Consider the following 25189-nt stretch of genomic DNA (forward strand, 5'->3'; position numbering starts at 1 on the left):
TCCAGTGTGTATAGGTCTCCAGTGGTGAGACCTAAGGCACGCTCTTATTCCAATGGCATTACTTGGGAAAGGAGTAGTCATACTCAGTCTTTTTGACGGTAAATTTAGCAGAAGAGGGAGCAAATGAAGTTGCAGCAGAATGACTCTGGTGAGGAAGAAATGGCAGGCTAAGAGGACTTATGGAGATATTCCATCTATCCAGTACCATACAAGGAACAAGTGCACTGGAGATGCTACTTTTATGGATAAAGCCACCCTTAAGGAAACAAGATGGACAAGAGGGGCCATGTTCAGGGAAAAAAGAATGGATAGACCGTCTATGTTGGCTAGCTATGGGGGATGAAAGTCAAACCTGCTTTAAGTACACTAGGAACTTTGTATTAATTACTTAGTAGAAGCATAAGATATAAAGTTAAACAAGCAAGAGTTCACTTTTAATGAGGACCCAACTATAGTCTGTATACTACATGTTAGTTCCTTCCCTTATTGACAATTTAAGTGCTGTTTACCCTTCTTATATGGATGAGGATACTAGAGAATCTTAGCGATTAAGAAACTAGCTCGAGGGTACACAGCTAGCAAAATGGTGAAACCAAGGTTTGGTTCAAAGATCTGCCTGTTTCTGTTTCTAAACGCCTTTTCTACAATACCACGAACTTAAATTTCAGAATTTAGCCTAATACTTTTAACCACATTATAATTTTACAAATTAACCTATTTTTTAGCTAGTACAAGAGAAAAAGATACCGCAGGAAAAGGAATCTACTATGAGGGTGAGGAGATATTTAAATGAACAGTATTACTGAAAATATTTAAACATAATTAAAAAAATAACACTAATGTCTAAAATTTCAACGCATTTCTAGGAACAATCTAAAGAGTGCCATTTTTTTTATTACGAAAAAGTAAATTTTCATTATTTTCTTTTCAAAATGGATCTCAGATGAATTAATTACTAGACTAATTCATATGGGCTTTTCTCCATCAAGAACAAGGAAACAGACTATTTCAAAGTAATTTTGATACAGAGAAAGTAAAAACTAAGTCAACCTAAAAGTTTCAGGGAGGGGCACCTGGGTGGCTCAGTCCGTTAAGCATCTGACTTTGGCCCATGTTGCGCTCTGTGCTGACAGCTGAGAGCCTGCTTCAGATTCTGTGTCTCCCTCTCTGCCTCTTGCCCACCTGTGCACGAGCGCTCGCGCTCTCTCTCTCTCTCTCAAATAAACATTAAAAAAAAGTTTCAGGGATATTTTGGGGCGCCTGGGTGGCTCAGTTGGTTAAGTGTCCAACTCCTGGTTTCAGCTTATATCATGATTCGTAGTTCCTGAGTTGGAGCTCCACATCGGGCTCTGCACTGACAATATGGAGCCTGTTTGACGTTCTCTCTCCCTCTCTCTGCCCTGCCCCCTGCTCATGCTCTCACTCTCTCAAAATCAATAAACCTCTAAAAAATAACTTAAAAAAAGTTTCAGGGAGATTTTACTTTTAAGCAATAAGATGTCCTTAGAAGGTTAGAAAGAGTACATAATACATTGTGCAGGATACGTTTTCCATTAGCATATTTATGGACAATTACAAGAGTTACATATTTCATTACAGTTGTATTATTGAGAAAGAGGATTCTGTACTTTCTTTAGGTTTTATTATTCACAGTCTATACGCAATTGTTTATTTTAAAAAGTGTTTAAGCAATGAAAAGATTACCTTAGAATTAATAAGAAAAATACTCTTTAGTTAATAAAGCTATACTATTGGTTAAAAAAAAAACACAACATTTCCATGAAAATTTTGGATACTATTATGAAGTCATGAGAGGTATGAATTTTGATTATGAAAGGTAGCCACATTTAACCACTGTTTCAAAGACTGTTTCACATGACTATGCTTTCTGCTTTAAGGAAGCAAGAAAATATTACATCATACAATTGAACCTAAGTCAACAGGCAAAAAAAAAAAAAAAAAATCGTTACTTAGAAAACAGATCTAAAAGGGGCTTATCTGCATTACTTGAAGGCTAATGGTCTTCACGGTAATTTATAACTTCAAGTGTTTAAAACATCCTGGTTCATTTAAATTAACAATACTCTTTAAATCAGATATAATCAAGTTAGACATAAAAATACACCCCCAACATTCAACTTATGTACTGAACACCTGCAATACAGGTTATCAAAAGTTCCTAAAACGAGAACACCTTGCATATCAAGATACCTAGATACTTCTAGGTACTGAGGCATAACTTAACATAAACCAAAAAGTTCACTAGGCACTCTGTCGTCACACGTCTACTGTAAATTCAATTTAAATGTTCATACCTAAAGTCTCAACGAAAAAAAAATTGGGGAGGGGGACAGGATAGTCATTTGTCAAAAAAAGAGCTGGTGACGTCCAAAAATCAGGCTCCATCTAATTTCTGGGTCAAATCCTGACAGGAAGTATCTGAGACAAACCAAAAAAAATTTTTTTTCAATATTTAATCAGACACTTTGGAAGTGGGAGGAAATGTGAAAATGATTAGTCTTGTTCCCAGACTCAGGCAGCTAAGATATTATAACCTCCAGGAACGTACACCCTTCTTTTAGGAAAAGTGTGTGCGTATGTTTAAAGGCATACAGTAGCCGCAAATACATGATCATTACCATTTGGTTATGTTAAAAAATTCTACCAGGGAGAAAAGAATGGCACCACTTTCCCCGTCACTGGTAGGTGGGCCAGGGGGATCCGAGCCACCTGCACTGACGCTAAATTATGGAAAGCAGCCAAGAGACTCAGCGAGAGGCGTCCCAGTCGGTTCTATGGAAACGAGAGACGCGGGTGGCCTAGCGCCTTCCTGGCAGAAGAAAGACCAGCCGAGCTGCGCAAACAGGAGGCGGGGGAAGCCGCTCAGCCCTGCACTGCGGAGACTCTCGGCGGCGGTCCCAGCCGCGGCAAGGGCGGAGCGGGGCGGGGTCTGCGGCCGCAGCCCACCAACGCGGGCGCAGAGCTCAGCGAGGCCGGGCGAGTGGGAACGAATGGTGGCTGCGGAAGGCAGGAGAAGCGGGCACCGCCGGCGTTCAACCCCAGCCCCTTCCCAATCTCACAGCCGGGCGCCGCAGAAACTTCGGGGGCAATGAGGAAACAACCCGAGAGAGTCAGGGTACACTGTGTCTTCCGAGCTGAGGCCCTTTACCTTCCCTGCCGGAGAGTCTGGGCTGCTTCCCTCGGGTGGCGGTGGTGACAGGGGAGACGACTGCCGCTGCAGCACTCACTACCTCACTAATCCGGGCTCTGGGAAATAATTTCCCGCCGCGCGCTAGGCGGCCCCGGAAGCTATTGTACCATTTCCGGGTGGTTGTCAGTGACGCTCTCGATCCGTCGTCAGGGTGGTCCAAGCGGGTGCCTGACTGGGTTCTGGCGGGAGGGCCAGGTTCTGCTAGATGTGCGTCAGACGTGGGAGACGGGTAAGTCATTTTTCTGGGTTGCCTCCTGGGGCTGATAGTTCCGACCGGTCGGGGCCCGGTGTAGCATCTTAGCAGGACCAAGAAGTGAGCGGGAGAGGGTTGAACCAGGAGTCTGCATCCAGCCCTAAAGCGTTTGATTCGCTGCTGCTGGAAAAGGCCCCGGGATTCCGGCTCACCCCGTTCTCCACGAGGACAGTCCATCTCCAACTTGGAATTCGACCTCGGAATCCCAACTGAGGCCAAAGACAATGTGTACCCCGATTTGTAGTAGCGAGTCTTCCAGTATCCAAGGAGTGTCATTACTCTCCCATTGGCAGGATTTAGTCACTCTCGATTTTCGAGAGCTACTTTACCATCCTTGTCCTGGCTGTTTCCATTGCCTTGGGTTGCACCTTTTACAAATGTTTGGGATGAGGGAGTCGTTCATGTTTGGAATTAAACGTTCCCGCCGCTGTTTGAATTGGGTAAGAAGGTGCTTTGTTTTCCTGACTACCACGAGCTCCTGGACCGTAGATGTACGTTTTAGCTTTAGGAAACCTGTGATCACGAGGGAGAAAGTAGGTGTAGCTTCAGACAGAAGTGCTCTTGCTCTGCTCCAGGTTTCCTCCGTAATGAAGGATTCGGGAGAATTTTGAAGACTGAGGTACCCACAATAATTGTAAAGAGATAATTGCTTGCGATGGAGAGATGATGTGAGGAAAGGTGTTCTCTCAGTGGAAGGTTTGAAATATGTCATTTAGGGAACCTTGGCTATTTCACTTTTATGTATGCACTTTCTTCAGGTAAGTAGTTTGCCTTCACCACCTTATATTTAAATCATTACTTTTCCCCCTAAAAGGCAGCTAATTTTTATTCCCAAACAGCCGGTTCCAAAAAGAGTTCTAGAAATTACCCTAAAGAAAAAAGCCCCTGATGCATTAGCCAAATTCCTTTTTACCTTTTGAGAGTCATGCAACCATATTTAGGACAGCACATTGATATTCTGATCTCCTTGTTGATTCACAGTTCAACTTTTATAATATCCTCATTCAGTCCCAATTTTACCATGTTTATTTAAACTTGTGTTCTCCATTTGAAAGGATTGTAAATAATTGAAGGGAAATTACATGTGTCAATATAGCAACTAGTTTTTTAGACAGGCAGTGATCTTTTGGTATTCTTGCCCTTGATTTGTGGTCTTTGAAATTTATACAGCCAATGACTAATACAAATAGCTAGCATTTGCCAGGCACTGTACATTCCTTGAAGTTACTACCATTCATTCTACAAGAAAACTTGCATTATCCCTGTTTTGCCAACGTTTTCTACTGAGACTCAAAAACATTGTGACTGAGACTGAAAAACATTCCCACAAATTATATAATCAAATGGCACAATTGAGATTTGAACAGTCTACGTGACACCTAAACTTGGGCTCTTTTTACTGTGCTTTATACTCATAAATAACTATAACAATCATTCTTTTTATTCTCACGTAAAATTGGATAGACAGTATGTCACATTCAGAAGTCAGAGGGATAGCAAAACTGGAGTATAAAGAGATTTTAGGGATGTGTTAATGGGTTAACGGATTCCTTACGTTAAAGTATTAAAGATTAAGGAATGTGTTAAGGATTTAAGGTATCACCATGAAGTAACTTTGTCATATGAATAATCCGGTTTCTTTTCTATGTTGATTCTTGGCCTCTTTTAGCTTCCTAACTCAAACAAATGTAAATAATCTAAAGACCATCAGGATATAGATGACTCTAACTCCAGAATATCAGCTGTCTTTTTAGACAGGTGTTTCCTCTCTTTCTCTGTCTCTATGTCCCTCTCTCCCCCCACCACACACACACACACACACACACACACACACACACACACACACACACACCCCCCCCCCCCCCCCACACACACACACACACACACACATGAAGAAAAAGAAAAATGAGGGGTGCCTGGGTGGCTCAGCCAGTTAAGCATACGACTTCGGCTCAGGTCATGATCTCATTGTTCGTGATTTAGAGCCCCACATGGGGCTCTGTGCTGACAGCTCAGAGCCTGGAGACTGCTTCAGATTCTGTGTCCCCCTCTCTCTCTGCTCCTCCCCCACTCACGCGTGTTCTCTCTCTCTCTCTCTCTCTCTCTCTCTCTAAAAAATAAACGTTAAAAAAAATTTTTTTTAAAAAAGAAAATGAATGAGCACAAACTTCATAAAATTGAACTTTGTAATGCCCTGTAAGGAATTGCTATTTATTGGTTATTAGCAAAACTGTTACATTTCATTCATGTAACCCTCAGACAGATGGTGCTTATCACACATTTTAAGAGAGTATCCTTAATTAAACATACCCGTTCCAGTATTCTATTTTATGTAGCGAAGAAGTAGCCTAATTGTCAGGGAATTTACTAAAATTTCATTGAAATGACCAATATTATAAATAACATAGAACTTAGTTATAAAGAATATCCTATTTTATAAACACAAGTATATATGTACAGCTAGTCTCAAATACTAATGTTCATTTTATTACATTGTATTAACTTCACTGTGTGAAAGGTATTTGCTTTGCGTAGTTCATAGGTAGATCTCAGGTGTTTGTTTTCAATCCAATGTTACTGCTATGAAGATTGAGACTGTATCTTTTGTCCATTATCCCATATTCAGCATTTAGCACTGTGTCTTGCATAGGGTAGGGGCTCAGTAAACATTTACTGAAGGAGTGATTGCTTTTCAAAATGTTCTTTATCCACAGAGAAGTATTTGTACATGCGTTTTTTTTTTTTAAAAGGGTCTTACCACATACTTATTTATCGAAACTCACTTGGATGCTGAAATGTAATGTCCACTCCACACTCATCCTTAAAAGGCAATGTGGTCCCTTGCGAAGAAAATGGGACAGTGAGATGGGAGATAAGAGAATAGCTAATATTTATTGTTGTTTACACTCTGCTATGCAGTGTTCTATTTTATCCTCACAGAACTATATAGAGAGTATTATTACCCTGCTTTTACAGATGAGAAAACTAAAGCAAAGATAAGCTTGCAAATGGTCCTAGGTTACCATACTCATCAGGTGCCAGAGCTGTGATTTGAACCACTGCTCGCTTCAGAGGCCACTACCTTACCCACTTTGCTATACTGCCTCTATTTGGATTTTAATCCTGGCTCATCTACTAACTAGGTATATACACAAAGGGAAATTTATTTCTCTGAGGATCATTTCTCAAATACTCAGAGTAATACTTGGGAGTCAGCTAAAGTCAGAGGATTTTACAGCTGAAGGGACCTTATAGATCATTTAAACCCACCCTCATGTGTTATAGATTAAAAATTAGAGACTATACAAATCAACTAAAAATAAATGAAAAATTGTCCATTATTCTACTCCAGCCCCAGTCCAGCACCTGCCTATTACCCCCTACCCCCAATCTGCTCACCTGGTTAGGGAGTAGTCCTGTCCTTCTTAGTGAATGGATGGCTGAGACTCAGGGCTCAGGCCCAGCCAGAGGTGGGAGGGGACTCCAAGGGTCCATCTAGCACTCCGTTTCTGGGGCTTCTCCCTGAGAGGACATGGATTCACATCAGTAGTGTGGCGATTGGTTTATAAGCACTTTGTTCCGACAGGGTGGGGGCTGGGCACTGGCACCTAGCTGAGATGCTGTTGGGGGTTCAGGTTTGCCTGGGGGTGGGGATTCTCTGAAGCCGTGAGGTCTTCTACTCCTGCTCTCCGTGGCTCCTGCCCCTTACTGATGTCTGTGACTCTGAGCAACTACCTGCCCGTGTCTAGGCCTCAGTTTCCTCAATTGAAGTCACTGGGTAGGGGACGCTTGCCTCTTTCCTCCCAGGAGTGGGTCCAGGACCTCCATGATGGGGTCAGTCTTGGGTCTCCTCTTCCTGATCTGCCTGCGCGCAGATCCCTAGGATTGCCACTTTTGGAAGATCTTCCACAGGCCTTTGCTACAGAAAAACAAAATAACAAAAACAACACCAAAAAACCCCCGCACCTTGCCTCACCCACCTTCCAATGTTTGCATATATTGCTGACTTACTTCCAATACGCAGCTCTGACTGACGTACTGCACAGTACTGCTAGGCTGTGTTCTTTTAGAGGCTGGGAAACAACCAGGGATTAATCCTTAGACATGATGATTCTACAGACGCCTGACTTACCTCTTCAGGTGACTCTGGTTAAGGGAAGTTTTTGAGTGGTGCACACAAAAGACTGCAGTTGAATCAAGAGATAAAGGTAAAAATCAGCATAGAAATATTAAAAAGTATCAGGAAGTGTGAAGAGAATACTGCCTGCCATCCTCAACTGCTGACATGTTATTGGAGACAGGTTTTTGAAACAGTGCCCCAGCAATTTTCCTGTAAACTTTGGTACAAGTCAGTAAGGAGAGAGGTGGCTCAGGCTTAAGTTGCTAACAGAGTATCTATAATATTTATGAATACCCGTGTATTCACAGAGAGAGAAGAAACATATATAGCTGTTTAAATCATTTGGTGGATTCTTTGCTGAATCACATTCTCAGCAAAATTAGCTAAAACTAAAAAAAAAAAAAGTTATTTTGATTAATTAGGCAAAACAGTAAAATGTAAAGCAGCTGAATTCAGATAAGACCTGCATATGAGCTCAAATTCATGAACTTACACATGATTTGAAAGGATTTACTTAAGTTATTTGAGCTCCAATTTGTTCATCTGTCAAGTGCTAATATCAACTTTATAGATTTATTAGGATTAAGTGTGATAATGTGTGAAAGCACACAGGCATCAGAAAGAATGTTGTTAGGGATTTGTCTAGTTTTGTTGTTTAATGTAGTGTAATTGCTTTAAAATAAGATCTGGGCTCTAACTCTGAAGGCAAACAGTTCAAATCCCAGCTCTGTCACTAGTTGTGAGACTCTGGGAAAGATATTTTTCTATTCTTAGTGTTTGTTTACTTATTTTTAAAATGAAAATAGTGATAACGTGTTCATAAGTTTTGTGCGAAGATTTAATAATGATGCATAGAGTTTAATATGGTGGCAAGACTTGTATGCACTTTCTTTGCTGGTTCAAATTCCCAGAAAAGCAGATCCCAAGAGGGGTTTAGACTTCCTAGAGGTTTATTGGGGAAGAGGCCTGTGAAAGATAAAGAAGGGGCAGCAAGAGTAGGAGGGAAGTGCCTTCAGGCCTCAGTGCCTGAGAGGGAGGGAGGAAGGGAAAGAGCAAGGAAGTCCGACTGCTGCGCTGTTTTAACAAAGCTTCAACAGCACAATGGGGAATATGTGATCCAAAGTCATCTGTTAGAGGAATCTCATGTTACCCAGTGCTCAATATAATGTTAGCTATTAGTAAAAATAATTGGTAGTTGTCACATGCTATAATTTACAAGTGTATTTAAACTTAAACTCTGGGGTTTTTTTGTTTTTTTTTTTAGAGACTAAGTGTAGGGATAGGCACAGAGGGAGAAAGAGAGAGAGCATCCTCAGCAGGCTCTATGCTGAGTTTGGAGCCCAACAAGGGACTCAATCCCACGACCCTGGTATCATGACCTGAGTTGAAATCAAGAGTCTGACGCTCAACCGACTGAGCCACCCAGGTGCCCCTCAACTCTTACTTTTACTGTCTGCCCTAACCTCCTCTAAGACAAGTACAATCCCTGCTGCCAAACATTGACATTATTAACATTTGAGGGACATATTCTTAGATCAACAACTTCCTATATTTTATGACACAGTTTTGTTAGCCAGTGAACAGTTGAGGAATCATAAGATCCAAATAGCAGTTGGAAAAATGCAAACATTAGCTAAGCAACTGATTTTTTGACATTAGGTAGTCAAACACAATATGCTGTTTAAATTTCTCAATTCATGGGGCACCTGGGTAGCTCATTGGGTTAATGGTCTGACTCTTGATTTTGTCTCAGGGTCTCCCAGTTCTTGAGATCAAGCCCCGTGTTGGGTTCTGTGCTGACAGTGCAGAGCCTGCTTTGGATTCTGTCTCTCCCTCTCTGTCCCTACTTCATTCCCTTGCACCCCCCCCCAAAATAAATAAATAAACTTTAAAAATTTTTCTAAATTCAGGTATCCAATAAATACAACAATCTCCAAAACTGGAGTAATGTTAATATCCATAGTTGAATATTAGCCCAAATATACATTTTTGTGAATGTACATTTTTTCTTCCTCCCAAACATACTTCTGTAGTTAAAAAGATCATGATATTACAGTTTTGTGGGCAACCCCCTCACTTTTGTTTTTAACAAGCAATTGTGGATGTCAATCAATTCAGTGCTTTTCAAATGGCAGATTATAACTCATCTGTTTGGTGAGTACTAGCGTGTATTTTTATTTTAGATGTGTGTGACTTTAGGATTTGGATATAGGATGTGTTACCGTGCTTTACAGTTGAATTTTAAAGCAAGAGATTTAGACTAACTTTATTATCTTACATAAGGAAATGAAAACTAAAGAGGTAGTTTAAGTTGCCCAGGTAACTCAGGAAATGCGACTTGAGCCAAAAGTTAGGTCTCAAAGAATCTAAATTTAGGGCTTTTTTTTTTTTTTTTTTATCATGCTTCCAAGAAAAGACTTGTTTGTCCTATTTAGGGGACGTAATTACTCTATTTTCCAGTTGGTTACTATGGCCGTCCTTTTCTGTCACTTTCATTATTTGTTTGCTAAGGTTACTGAAAAGGGCTCTTCTCTGACTCAGGCCATTCATTGAGTGTCAGAGACATTGTACAGTTGTAGTTGTTTCTAGCATCCGTACCATGTGACCTGAATTTTCCATTTTCCCTTTGGGGAACACAGCTAATCCAACAGTTTAAGTCTGGAGTTTACGTAATTTAAATTGAGGAGTGATAGGAGCTCTTTTTGAGAAGCATTTTACTGATGAAGTCTTAATTTTTACTGATAGCAGTGAATATTATTCTGTGCTTCATTGGCATGATGACATTTTTTATCCATGTTTCTTGCTATTTTAGACCAGCTCACTGATATTTTTTTTCACACTAATATTTTTAAATGCAAGTTTTGTGGATAATCACATGTTAATTTATTCCTCTATAATTTTGTAAAACATCATTCTTTCCTTTTCTAGCATATATTAATACCTGCCCTCACAAATGCCTGTGGGCTAATTTAGCTTCTCAAGGGCGAGCTCTGTCCTTGCTAATCATAGATTTGACCGGGAAAGACTTTGGGGGTGGGGCTCTTTGTAAATGGAGCCCTCCTTCCATGCCCTGTTTTTATGTTGTCTTCTCTATCCTGCTAGCCCAGTGTGGCTGCCTCAGCTTATTCCTTTGATAGACTTTATCTGATCATGATCTTTCTGGGGCTTTCTCCTTTATCTTACTAGGCAGTTCTCAAATTTTTGGTTTAGGAGTAATTTACACTGTTAAAAATTACACTCAAAAAGAGTTTTTATGTATGTAATTCTATCTACTTATACTTATTATAAATTAAAATTAAATATTTTTTAAAAAGTAGTTAATTCAATAATAAAGCCTTACACATTAACATATAGAGCATTTTTTTAAAAAGATGATTATATATTCCCAAAGAAAGTTTTAATGGAAGAGTGGTATTTTGTTTTTGCAGTGTCTTTAATGTCTGGCTTAAAGAAGAGTGCTGAGTTCTTAGATCTGCTTCTGTATTCAGTCTGTTGTGATAAATTGTTTTGGATTGAAGTGAACAAAATCCAACCTCATACAGACATCTGGTTGGAAAAGAAAGGATTTTTTTAAATGGCCTTTTCAGATCATTGTGAATATTTTTCTTTGATCCTATACCCAAACTTAGTAAGTAGGATTTCTTAAAGTTTAATTGCAATGTGAAATCTGAAACCCTGTCAGTGAACTTTATGTAATCTGTTACTGGTCTATCTTGCACTTTGAAGGACTCTTTTATAAACATATGATTTTGTTACATAAAATATTGGCCATATGGAAAACACTGATTCATTGAGGTATGCTGATCTTCCAAATCTTAATACCTTTCATTATACATGATTAAAAAGTCCTACTTGTTAATATTACCAGCAGTCTCATCAGGAAAATTTTTAAATGTTGGGAACCTCTCCCTCTGACAATATATGAATTTTCCAAAATTCTTATTTTTGCTTTGAAAGCTGTAATTTTATCATTGCCAACAAATGTCGTCTAATGTTTTCCTTGAAGTGAGAGCTCAATTTGGTTAATTTTGAAAAAAAAAGTGTGTGGTGTACTCACAGGTTGACTTCATAAAATTACTAATCTTTACTGCCTCATTGAGGACATTATCAAGTAAACCTGGCTTTACTTGTTATTCCAATTGTGTGATTGAAGAACTAGGACTAAGGTGTTAAAACAGGATATACCAACCCCTCCCCCCTGCCCCGCCCCCAGATGCCTACATCCTGATCCCTGGAACCTGTGAATATGTGAGATTATATAGCAAAGAGGAATTAAAGTTGCTAATCAGTTTACTTTATAATAGTGAGATTATCCTGGATTATCCAAATGGGTCCAATATAATCATGATGGTTCTCAAAAGTGGAAGAAGGAGGCTGAAGAGGAATTCAGAGTAATCCAGTATGAAAAGGACTCAACCCACAAAGCTAAATAGAAAAGGAGGGAAGTGGGCCATGAGCCAAGGAATGAAAGCAGCTTCTAAAAGTTAGAAAATGCAAGGAAATAATGCATCCTCTTCAGATCCTCCAGAAAGGAATGCAGCTCTCCTGACCCATTTCCTTTTAGGGTGGTGAGACCCATTTCAAGACTTCTAACCTAGAAAACTATCAGATGATATAATTCTGTGGTTTTAGAACAGTAAATTTGTGGGAAGTTAGTACAGCAGCAATAGACCACTGATACAACTAATACAGTTTGGGGACTGCAGTTTGGGCCTGGGCATCATTGCTTTTGCAGTATTAGTACAAATGTCTATCTAGTGAATGTCATAGGTCTTATTATGAAAATAGTTTTGAAATTTTGAATGCCCTGAAAGAACATTGGGGCTCCATCCAGGATCTGAGTACCACACTTTGATATCACTTTAACTTTTCCTTTGTGCTTCTTCTGTGTCAGCCACTTGAATAGGTACTGAGGTGCAAAAATTAAGAAGGCCCAATCCAGGGGTGCCTGGGTGGCTCTATCAGTTAAGTGTCTGATCCTGGATTTTGGCTCAGCTCATGATCTCATGGTTCACGAGATCAAGCCCCACTTCGCCCTGCATTGGGCTCTGTGCTGACAGCTTGGAGCCTGTGTGGGATTCTCTCTCTCTCCCTCTCTCTCTGCCCCTCCCCCTGCCGTCTGTCTGTCTCTCTCAAAATAAATAAATAAACAAACACATTTTTGTTTTAAAATGCACAGTCCAATATTAAAATTCAGTTTAGTGGTTGAAAGAGGTAAGCAAATCAGTAATTGCAGGTAGTACAGAATGACAAGTGCCCTAACTAACATATTCACGTGAAGCAAAGTGACCTCAAACCAGTTTTCATGTGCTTTCAGTCTCCTGAAAGATATTATAAAAATAATTACAAAATGCAAAGTGCTTTTAAGGAAATATTCCCACTGACAAGGTGAGCGATAGTGCTTTACATTCCCAGTAGCAGTTTATGACGGTTTCAGTTTCTCCACATCTTCCCCAGTACTTGCTATTGTCTTTCGATCATAGCCATTCTAGTGAATTGTGAAGTGGTACCTCTTGTAGTCTCAATTTGCATTTATCTAATAACTAATGATGCTGAGCATCATTTCGTGTACCTAATGGCCATTTGTTTTTTTGTTTTTTTTTTTTAAATTTTTTTTTTTTTTTAACATTTATTTATTTTTGAGACAGAGAGAGACAGAGCATGAACGGGGAGGGTCAGAGAGAGGGAGACACAGAATCTGAAACAGGCTCCAGGCTCTGAGCTGTCAGCACAGAGCCCGACGCGGGGCTCGAACTCATGGACCATGAGATCATGACCTGAGCCGAAGTCGGCCGCTTAACCGACTGAGCCACCCAGGTGCCCCCCTAATGGCCATTTGTATGCCTTCCTTGGAGAAAAGATCTGATCAAGTCCTTTGCCATTTTAAAACGGAATTACCTGTCATGTTATTGTTGCACTATAATAATTTCTTTATAGGTTGTGGGATATTATTTCCTTATCAGGTATTTGATTTACAAATATTTTCTCTCATTCTGTAGATTGTTGTTTCACTTTACTGATGGTGTTCTTTGAAGTGCAAATGTTTTTAATTTTTGTGAAAACCAATTTACCTGTTTATTTTGTTAATTCTGCTTTTATTGCTTTAAGAAACTATTGCTCAATCTAAGGTCAAGGAGATTTATACCTGTGGCTTTTTTTTTTTTTAATTAACATACTTTGTGCTTATAGTTAGGTGTTTCATCAATTTTGAGTTAATTTTTGTATGTCTTCTGATGAAGAAATCTGACAGTTTTACATGTTGGTATCCAGTTGTCTCACCAGCATTTCTTGAAAAGACTAATCTTTCCCTATTGAATTTTCTTGAAATTCTCATCAAAAATCAATTGGACATGTATGGATTTATTACTGGACCATCAATTCTATTCCATTGATTATATCTCTATCCTTAATTATAGCGTGTCACACAGTCTTGATTACTGTAGATCTGTCCTAAGTTTGGAAAAATGGGAAATGTGAGTTCTCCTTTTTCTTTTTCAAGATTGTTTTTGCTATTCTGGGTCCCTTGTATTTCCATATGAATTTTAAGATCAGTTTGTTAATTTCTGCAAACTAAGCAGCTGAGATTTTGATAGAGACCACATTCAATTTGTAGATTGATTTGGGAATTACTGCCCCTTTCACCATATTGTATCTTTCAATCCATAAGATACGGACTTTTAATTTACTTAGGGCTAAGTCAAGTTTTCACAATGAGGTTTTCTAGTTTTCAATGAATATCTTGGACCTCTTCTGTTAAATTTTTCTTAAGTATAGTATTTTATTCTACTTGATGCTATTGTAAATGGAATTGTTTTCCTAATTTCATTTTCAAGTTGTTAATTGCTAGCATATAGAAATACAGTTTGATTTTTGTTTATTTGTCTGATGGCTTACATACTTTTTGAATGTATTCGTTAGCTTCAATCATTGGGTTTTTTTCCTTAGAGTTTTCTACATACAAGATCTTGTCATCTATAAGTGAATGTAGTTTTACTTCTTCCTTTCAAATCTGGATGCCTTTTATTTACTTTTCTTTCCTAATTGCCCTGACTAGAACTTCCAGTACAGTGCTGACTAGAAGAATAAAAAATGGATATTCTTGTCTTGTTCCTGACTGTAACGGCAAAGCTTTCAGCCTTTTACCATTAAGTATGAGGTCAGCTTCTGGGTTCAATTCCTAGTTTGTTGAGTGTTTTTCATCATGGAAGCTTATTGGATTTCCACACATTCGTTTCTGCATCTTTTTAAAGCATTATGTAGTTTTTGTTCTATATTCTGTTAATAAAGTGTGTTACATTGATTCATTTTTGTGTGTGATTCAACCTTAAATTTTTGTGATAAATCCTACTTAGTCATGGTGTATAATTCTTTTCATATGTTGCTGGATTCAGTTAGCTATGTTTTGTTGAGTATCTTTGCCTTTATATTGGTTTATAGTTTTCTTGTAATGTTTTTGTCTGGTTTTGGTATCAGGGTAATACTGACCTCAGAGAATGAGTTGGGAAGTATCCCTGCTTCTGTTTGTTAGAAGAATTTGTGAAGGTTTGGTGTTAATTCCTCTTTAAATATTTGGTAGAATGCACCAATAAAGCCAACCTGGCCCTGGGCTTCTCTTTGTGGTAAGATTTCTGATATTAACTTCAATCTGTTGATTTGTTATAGGTCTATGCATATTTTTAAAAAATTTTTAGTCATTTCAGTACTTGGTATCTTTCTCAGAGTTTGTTTCACCTAGATTGTATAATTTGATGATACACATTTGTTTATCGTATCCCCTTATAATCTCTTTATTTCTGTAATGTCAGTAATATCCCTTCTTTCATTTCTAATTTTAATAATTTGAGTCTTTTCTCTTTTTGACTGGGGGGGAGGTCAGTTTACCTAAAGGTTTGTCAACTTTGTTCACCTTTTAAAAGACTCAACATTAGTTTGATTGATTTTCTCTGTTGTTTTTCTATTATTTTTATTTACTTCAAATCTAATCCTTATTTCCCTTCTGCTTGCTTTGGGTTTAGCTTGCTCTTTTTCTATTTTCTGAAGATTGAGAGTTAGGGTATTGATTTTAGAACTTTCTTTTTTATTTTTTTAATGCTTATTTATTATTTTTGTGAGAGAGTGAGAGAGAGACCATGAGTGGGCTAGGGGCAGAGAGAGAGGAAGACACAGAATCTGAAGCAGGCTCCAGACTCTGAACTGTTAGCACAGAGCCTGATGCAGGGCTCAAACCCGTGAACCGGGAGATCATTACATGAGCCAAAGTCAGTCACTTAACTGACTTAGACACTCAGGTGCCCCATATCTTTCTTTTTTAACATAGGTTTTTAGTCTGCAGTTTTATTTTCTTGTGTTGTATCTGTTTGGCTTTGCTGTCAGTATAATACTGTCACAGAATTAGAAAGATTTCTTTCCTTTGTTTTCTGAAATAGTTTGTGAAATGTTGCTATTAATTCATTTTTTTATTTCATAGAATTTACCATTGAAGCCCTTGGGACTTTGCTTTTCTTTATGTGGAGATTTTGAATGACTAATGTTTTTACTTGCTTTAGGTCTATTCAGTTTTCACCTTACTTCTTAAGTCAGTTGTGCTCATTTATGTCTTTCCAAGAATGTGTCTTTTTCATCTGCATGTCTATTTTGTTGGCATGAAGTTGTTAATTGTGTTGTCTTATAATCCTTTTGATTTCTGCATAGTCAATAGTGACATCATTTTTATTCATTATTTTGATAATTTGTGTCTTTTTTCTTCTTGATGACTCGTGGTAACAGGGTGCAATTTTATTCATTTTTTCAAAGAACCAATTTTTTACTTTATTTTTTCTATTGCTTTTCGCTTTTCTGTTTCATTTATTTCTGCTGTAATCTTATGTGTTGCCTTTCTATAATGCTTTTTGTGTATCCCATAAAATGTGACATATTGTATTTTCACTATCATTCAGTAAATTTTTTTTTTTATAGATAGAGATTCTCTGACTTTATTTATTTTTTATTTTATTTTTGAGACAGAGAGAGACAGAGCATGAACGGGGGAGGGGCAGAGAGAGAGGGAGACACAGAATCTGAAGCAGGCTCCAGGCTCTGAGCCATCAGCCCAGAGCCCGACGCGGGGCTCGAACTCACAGACCGCGAGATCGTGACCTGAGCTGAAGTCGGCCGCCCAACCTACTGAGCCACCCAGGCACCCCAGTAAAAATTTTTTTTAATCTTTTGTGATTTCTTTTTTGATATTTAGAAATGTGTTCTTGGGGCACTTGGGTGGCTCAGTTGTTAAGTGTCCGAATCTTGGTTTTGGCTCAGGTCATGATATCACGTTTTGCGGGTCTGAGCCCTGCTTGGGATTCTCTCTCTCTCTCTCTCTCTCTCTCTCTCTCATTCTCTCTCTCTGCCCCTTCCACACTCGTACTCTGTCTCTCTCTGTCTCTCTCTGTCTCTCTCTGTCTCTCTCTGTCTCTCTCTCTCTCTCAAAATAAATAAACTTTAAAAAAAAGTATGTTCTTTAACGTCCAAATATTGAGGATTTTCCAAGATTTTTTTTCTACTATTGATTTCTATTTTAATTCTGTTCTATTCATAGATTATGCTTTTTATGATCTTATTTATTTAAAATTTGTTGAGACTTATTTTATGACTTTGTGTATGGTCTAATTTGGAAAATATTTTTTGACATTTGAAAAATTGTGTGTTGCGGCATCATTGAATGGAGTAGTATATATGAGTTAGGTTGAGTAGGTGAGTGATATTTTCTAATACTCTTGCTGCTTTTCTGTTCTATTAATTTTTTATAGGAAAGTATTGAAATATCCACGTATACTTGTCAAATGATCTATATCTTTTTTCAGCTCTGTCGTTTTTTGCTCCACTGATTTTGGTGCTTTGTTTTAGTGCATATACATTTATAAACATTATTTTTTTGTAATGTACTGACCCTTTTATCATTTTGAAATATCCCATTTTTGTTAAACATTATTTATTTTCTTTTTTAAATTTATTTTTCTTTTGTTTGTTACTGTTAAAATTTCCTTTTTATTTTTATTTTTTTAAATATTATTTATTGTCTATTTATTTTTTTTAAGTAGGCCCCAGTTTCAACATGTGGCTCAAACTCATGATCCTGAGATCAAGAGTCACATGTTCTACTGACTGAGCCAGCCAGCTGCCCCTCAAATACTATTTTTTTTAAACATTAAAAAAAAATTTAAAAAAAAATTTTTTTTATGTTTATTTACTTTTGAGTTAGTGAGACACTCACAGTATGAGTGGGGGAGTGGCAGAGAGCGAGAGAGACACAGAATCCAAAACAGGCTTCAGGCACTCAGCTGTCAGCACAGAGCCCGACGTGGGGCTCCAACTCACGGACCAGGAGATCATGACCTGAGCCGAAGTCGGGCGCTTAACTGACTGAGCCACCCAGGTGCCCCTCCCCCCAATTTTTTTTTTAATGTTTATTTATTTTTGAAGGAGAGAGAGACAGAATGTGAGTGGAGGAGGGGCAGAAGGAGAGGGGGAGACACAGCATCCTAAGCGTCCTGAGCTGTCAGCACAGAGCCTGACATGGTGTTTGAACTCATGAGCAGTGAGATCATGACCTAGATGAAGTTGGATGCTTAACCGAGTGAGCCAACCGGGTGCCCCTCAAATACTACTTTTTAAAGCCTATTTTGTTTAATATTAGTGTAGTAACTCCAGCTGATTGCGGTTACTGTTTGCATGGCATCTTTTTCCATCCTTTTACTTTTAATATGTTTTTTGTTTTAGGATGTAAGATATGTATCTTTAGATGACACGTGGTAGGATCTTGCTTTTTTATCCACTTTGACAATTTCTGCCTTTTGATTGAGGTGTTTAGACCATATACATTTAATGTACTTATTAACATGGTTGGATTTACATTTTCCATTTTGCTGTAGTTTTAATATGTGTCTTTTTTCCTTGAAGCTTGTTTTATTTTTGAAGTATATTTATTTTGAGAGACAGACAGATGGTGCATGTGAGTGGGGGAAGGGCAGAGAGAAAGGGAAAGAGAATCTCAAGCAGTCTCCACCCTGTCAACACAGAGCACAATGAAATGTTCAATCCCCTGAATCATGAGATCATTACCTGAAGGAGATCTAGAGTCAGATGCTTAACCGACTGAGCCACCCAGCCCCACCCCCCCAACAGTGATTGTACTTTTCAGCTCCAAAATTTCCATTTGATGTTTTTTTCTAATTTCTATTTGTTGAGAATCTATATTTTGTTCATTGTTGTCTTACTTTCCTTTAATTCTTTAAATAAGGTCACTTGTGTTTCATCGAACATATTGGTAATAGCTACTTTGAAGTCTTTTTAAAAATCTAATATAATCTAGGGACACTGAGATAGTTTCCCCTATTTCTTTGTATGTCTCATAATTTCTTATTGAAAACTGGATATTTTAGATCATCTATTGTGGCAACTCTGGATTCTGATATATTTTTTTTCCCCTGAAAGTTGTGGTTTTGTTCATTTGATTGTTTCTTTGTTTAGTAATTTGCCTACCTAAGTACAGTGACGGTCTGTCTCCCTTGTGATGTGTGGCACTGATAAATCTGGGGTTTTTTGTTTGTTTTGTTTTTTTAATATTCTTGTTTTGAGTTTTACATTTGGCTTTCTAGGACTTGATCCTGTGTCTGTGTATGTTAAACTTTAAGGTGATTGTTGGACAGTGCTCGTGCTTAAATCAGTAAGTCTTCTGTAATCTACTCATGGATCTCTGTATTGATAGAGGAATGTATTCGAAGTTTACACTGTTTTCAGGTGTGGTATAGCTTTCACTCTCTGCTGGGCTTTTTCACATTTGCTCTGTGCATGTGATTATTCAGCCTCAGGAATATGTGACTAGCTTTGTTCCTCTCTGGTCTTGATTACACATCCTCTCAACCTTAGGTAAGAATATATCTATCCCAGTTATGACCATGACCTTGGACTAAAGCGGCTGTTTACTCTCCCTACTTGCCCACTTACAAGATGATCACTTCCACTGAAATGCTGCTGGACATGGGCATAACCTACCACTCAAGTTCAAGCCCTATTTGATGCCCTATTTGATGACAACAGAGATGTTTCCAGTCTTAATGATCTTCCTCACCCTGGAAGAACCTCTTTGCTGACTGAGTTGTGGTTGATGGTGATAAGAGGCCAGACCAGAATGTAACAGGGTCTTAGTGTTCTTACCTAAAGATCAGCAGTCTTTCAAATATAAATGCTTCTCAAATTGTTATTGTCCCTTTGGTCAATTTCTAGAGCACTGAAATGACTGTGCTTATCAGTTTTGTCTGGCTCTTTAGTTTCTTTTTAGAAGAATATTTGCTGATTGTCTGGAAGTCCTACTTCTGGTCTTATGTATATGTTTTTTTTTTTTTTCTTTATTACAATGATGGAAAATTTATATGTTCTATTGTTTTATCTGTTTTTTGGAGGGTAAAGTTTTGTTTTATAGTGGTCCCAAATGTGGAGGAAAAAAAAAGATTTTCTTGAAATGCCCAGTGGTTCTTGGCTGTGCATTCATATTAGAAATGAGAAAATCAAGAATGCTGGCAGTCAGGTAAAGGCCTGAATGAGGTTGACTTTTCTTTAGAAGTATCCATACCCATACTGCCTTTCCTAGTTTTCTAGACTGTTAATGCATTTCTTCAACCACAACACTTCTCCCATGTGCTTATTTTTTTTCTTACTCACAGTCAGATATTTAATCAGGAACAAGAAAAAGACAAAGTACATAGTTGCTTGTACAAAAAGGTAGGGGAGGGAGATTTGGCATATTTTAGCTTCACTTCTTACTCCACACTTCTGTCAGGGATATCAAGCCATTCCCTTAATTGCAGCATTCTCTACACACACTCTAGAGTTTGACTTTTCCTTCTCTGCTTCTTCCATGAATGCTCTTTTATCTGTCACTTTGTATAAATTTATAGTGATGGCTTTCTCAGTCTCTTCATTGTTATGGCTTATATCCTCTCCCCCAACCACTAACACACACCTTTATTATCTTTTAAGGGGATGTCAGGGAAAAGGGAAAAATGCATGCTGATTGGTCTTCCTAATCAAAAATTTTGTCCACATAATTAAAAAAAAATTTTTAAGTCACGTCTACTCCCAACATGGGTTCAAACTCAGGACCCCAAAATCAAGAGTCGCCACCAATGAAGCCAACTAGGCACTCCTATCCACGTATTTTAAATAGTTGCAGTGTAACGTGTACATGCTGTCTTGGGTCCTGCTTTCACTTTGCCATTTAAGCATTTTGTACAATGCTATACATCTTTATAATTCTTGTTTGTAGCAGTATATGAATGTATTTTTAAAGAAACAGTTTGTTGTGTCTTTTTTATTTCAGGGCGTTTGCATTTTAATTACTTCCTCCTCTATCTTTACTCTTTTCTCCATAACTTCCCTCAGGTAACCCATGATAACAACATTGACAGTTTGTGAAGCAGTAAATCTTAATTTTTTTCCCCTTTGGTCAGCCAATTGGCTGAAAGCTATCAAGAAGGGCAGTTTGCCCTGGGGCAGGCTGACATTGTCGTCCAGAAGGCAATTTCAGTTATTGATAGGTTTTCCAAGAAATCTTGTGATTTCAGCTATGGAGTATAGATGATGTGTTGTATCTCTAAAATGGTGTCCTAGCTTTGGCATCTTCACCCTACTTCATAGGTGGAACTGAACCATTTCTCTCTTTATAATTCCTGTTTCCCCTTTTGTTCAAATTCAGTTCCCAGAGTGTCCAAGTTATTTATGAGGATGTTTGTCTGTTTTTGATGAAATAACAACTGGATGTCAGCTTGGTTTAATGAATGTTAGTAACAATTAAGCACTTGAATATTAGACACCAGAGAAAGGCAAAAAGTATGAGGACAATCAATAAATGTCAAAAGAAACATTTGGAACCTTTATAGCAGATTTCTAGTCAACCTAGGCCTAACCAAGAGATCAGTTTCATGGATTGAAGATAACAAAATAGTCTTTTCTATTAAATAGCACATTTATTGTTTAACTTTTTTCCTTCTTTTAGTAAGGCAACATAAAGAGATAAAAAGCATAGATTTTGGAGCAAAGAAGTAAAACTTATTATTTGTGCATGATGCAAAATTAAAGAAAAAAATATAAGAACATTAATTTAGCAAATACCCCGGATAAGAACATCCATATTCAAAAATTATACAAATACATATTTAAACAAAAAAGTGAAAAGATTTTTGCAAAGACATACTGTTTATGCTAACACTGAAAATATGAAGTCCCTAGGAATACATCTAACATAATAAGAGATATACAAAACTCCTATGGGGAAAGTATAGCACTATTGTGTGACAATAAGAACTTGGTAAGTGGAATGATATACCATACAGATGGCTTGCAAAACTCGATGTTTTAACAGATGCCCAATTCAATCAGTGCAGTCTCAAATTCCTGTTTGTTTTGGTGTGGAAGGGGGAATACTTGACAGTAGATTATAAGATGATACGGAAAAACAAAGGGCCAGTCATCAAAAATAGCAACAGTACACTTTGATGGAGGGAAAGACAAATAGACTGGTGGAACCCGACTAGTGAAAGCATGATCCATGGCTCCATAGCATTGGTGGCATTATCTAGAAGCTTCTTAGAAATATAGAATCCCAAATCCCAACCCCCAATCAACTGAATTAGAATCTATTTTAACAAGAATATCCAGAAGAGTGAGAAAAAAAATGGTTTTAACAAACTGTTCTGGAAACTAAACTGGTAATTAACAGGATAAAAGTAATTGTATTGAAGTGCTTTGCTTCTGTGTGGTACATCCATCCTTTACTCTATAAAATCTACATTTATTTAGGAACATTTGAAAAATCACTGACAATGAAAGGAATGTTTTGCATGTAGATTTTTCTAGATGCGTATCTTATTCATGTCTGTAGTCTATGGATCGTCTAGTTAATAAGTTTTCTTAGGTACCACAACTTTAGCATGTCTTGATGTATTTCCGGTCTCTTGACTGATGCCTGTATGTCAGAACTTCATGATAGTACTGTCACTACCATCGTAAACAAGTAATGTGGCCATACCCCCTCCATTGTGACGGTGATAAAGTTTTATCTAATTATTTTATAGGTATATTTTGTATATGTTGGGGGGGGAAATGAAGATAATAAAGAAAAGGCAGCTTTTCCACTGACAACTTGGAAGGAAATAATTTCCCCTTATTTAGCATTAGAAGACCAGCTCATTCTTCGAGTCTTCTGAAACAAAATTAGGTAAGAAAAGTTTTTCTTCATATTTTGAATAATTTGTTCTCTGCCCGCTCTGTCTCCTTGAAGGCTTCTGTAATTCTATTCCTTTGGCCTCGAAGAGAAATACAGTTAGCATTTTCCTTTAGGAAGTTGGTGTGCCAGCCAGCTGTCAGCCTTATGATGTACCTGATCTCCGATGTCAGGGGAAGCACAATTCAATTTTAAACTAAGTCTTCTGCACCACAGTGCAGCGGGACTGCCAGCAGCTCTTTTTTATGTACCTTGCTTTGAAATGCTGCCTTCTACCCAAACAGTACAGTTTTATTTTTAAATCCTTTGTGTGAGGTAAAACCACCACTAACTGACTTTCCTTGTCTTTAGTTAAAAATCAATGAATTGAACGAAATAATCTGTAAGCATTTCTTAGCTACTCTTCCTCATTTCTAGAAAAGAAAGTCCCACTGCTTGTTTAACTTATGACTCGTCTCAACATGTTGAAAGCATTGACTATAAGGCATAACATTCAGGCTCTGAAAGGAACTGTGACAAGTTCAGTCAAAAGGGAAAAGAGGAATAATTTATAAAAGATGCTGCAGATAATGATGCCAGCCAGTTATTTTAAAATGCATCCATCTCACCTTCTAATGAATTAGATTTGTCAACAGCAAATGTTTTATGCACCACTTCTAATAAAAGTGGCATGCTAGCAATGCGGTGCTTTGAGGTTGGCTTCTTCAAAGCCTTAGGAGCATCTTCAATTCAAAGATATTTTTTAAATAATAGATATTAAAAAGTATATTTAAATAATATTAAGGTTGTGACACAAACACCACATGACAAAATTCAGGAGTTTCAAAGCAGACACTGACATGCCATCACTATTTCACATAGTACCTGTTTTTTAAATTAGGAGAGCAACAGACTCATTTGGGGATTGTGTGTCAATTTAACTTTAAATTCTCTGTTGTTTTGGTTGGTGTCACAACCTTAATGTCAGCTTTTCAAATAGGTTTCTACGTTTCCTTTAGTTCGGGGTCATTAAAAACTGCATATGATAAATCTAAGAGGCATAAATGGGTCACACTGAACTGGAATTTGTTGCTTCTCTGCTGTTGAAAGACAAGTAATGCCTGCCTCGTAAATGGACAAGTTAGCTCAGGCATTTTGGTGAATTTCTGGTTTTTCAGAAATTTTATTCAGACCAATAGAAACCCAAATAACCAGATATGAGATGTTGATATAATTCTGTTCATAATCGACTCTTCTTGTGCCTCCAGTCTTAACCATTGGATCTTGGTTGTCACCTCCATAGATGTTGAGAATCACAGTTTCCACACTTGATATTTTTTTTTTTTTCACTAAGAGTGTAAGTTATTTCCTCTGGAACAATCCTTATTCGGTGTAGTTGAGTATATGTAAAACCTGCCTTAAAACTTCATATGGTAGTCTTTTATATGAAACACTTTTATGTAGATTTTTGGCAGGGGCAGAATCTTGTGTTTTAAAGTAACACTTGTTACAGAAAGTAAAATGTAAAGTAAAATGCGATATGTTGTGTTGTGTGTTAAAAAATTTTCTAGTACCCCACCACATGTTAAAGAGCAACCAAGAGCATTCTGCAGGGAAAGAGCAAAAGAGAGAGAGGAGGGAAAGAGTAATCTATTCATTCACATTCCTTTCTTCTCCTGGATTCTTATCTGTCATGATCTCACAACTCAGGTCTGAATTGTCTATGCTAAATCTAGTTTTAATTTAGAAAAATAAACATATTAGAATCTGTCCCATAGTTGTCTTTTTCATCACCTGTGTTAGAGGTACAAAAGATTAAAAGAGAAGCAAATTACCTATTGATCTTTTCTTGCTGGCTCAAAGATACTGACTAACCAAAAACACTACATAATTCTCATCTCCTCCTTGATTGAACCACTAGGTTTTACCCTTCCTGGTTTTTATCAATGACTCAGCAAACATTAATCTTTTCTAGTTCCCTCTAGTTCCATTCTGTTCCCTCTATCTATTTTTCAAGCTGTGTTAAATTTTAGACATTTTTAATAGTTTTCATTTAGGACGATGCTGTGAAATCTTCACTTCTGGTCCTAACTTTTCCTATTCACTGGACCCTCCCATATCACATCATTATTAAATCATCACAATTCTGACAAGTAATAGTCTTTCTAAGCCCTAGTCCTCAACAGGAATGCTGCGTGGTGTAGTGGTTTGAAAATCTGTACATTTGTTTGTGAAGGTTTGGACTAAATCCTTTAAACCCATTTAAACTATACTTAGTGTCCTTGTTTGAACAATTTTTTTTAAAAATAACAAATGGCCCCCCCCCTTTTTTTTTTTTTTTTTAAGATTTATTTCTAAGTAAACTCTACACCC

At 37.7% G+C, this 25189-nt stretch overlaps 2 protein-coding genes across 6 annotated transcripts in view; one reads left to right on the forward strand and one right to left on the reverse strand.

Moving 5' to 3' along the window:
- The window catches only part of SLF1 (SMC5/6 complex localization factor 1), an 82520-nt gene extending 79232 nt beyond the window's left edge, over positions 1-3288 (reverse strand). For both annotated transcript variants that reach the window (XM_078448039.2, XM_060637687.3), the window contains exon 1: positions 3170-3288. The gene's annotated coding sequence lies outside the window, so the exon portion shown is untranslated. The remainder of the gene's footprint in view (positions 1-3169) is intronic.
- Positions 3289-3322: 34 nt separating this feature from the next.
- Positions 3323-25189, forward strand: part of KIAA0825 (KIAA0825 ortholog) — a 386168-nt gene continuing 364301 nt past the window's right edge. For 3 of the 4 annotated variants that reach the window (XM_060637682.3, XM_060637680.3, XM_060637684.3), the window contains exons 1-2: positions 3323-3440; positions 22689-22831. The gene's annotated coding sequence lies outside the window, so the exon portion shown is untranslated. The remainder of the gene's footprint in view (positions 3441-22688; positions 22832-25189) is intronic. The other variant, XM_060637683.3, reaches the window with a different exon arrangement.

The sequence above is a fragment of the Panthera onca genome, chromosome A1 (assembly GCF_046562875.1).
Source record: "Panthera onca isolate mPanOnc1 chromosome A1, mPanOnc1 haplotype 2, whole genome shotgun sequence".
NCBI lineage: Eukaryota > Metazoa > Chordata > Mammalia > Carnivora > Felidae > Panthera > Panthera onca.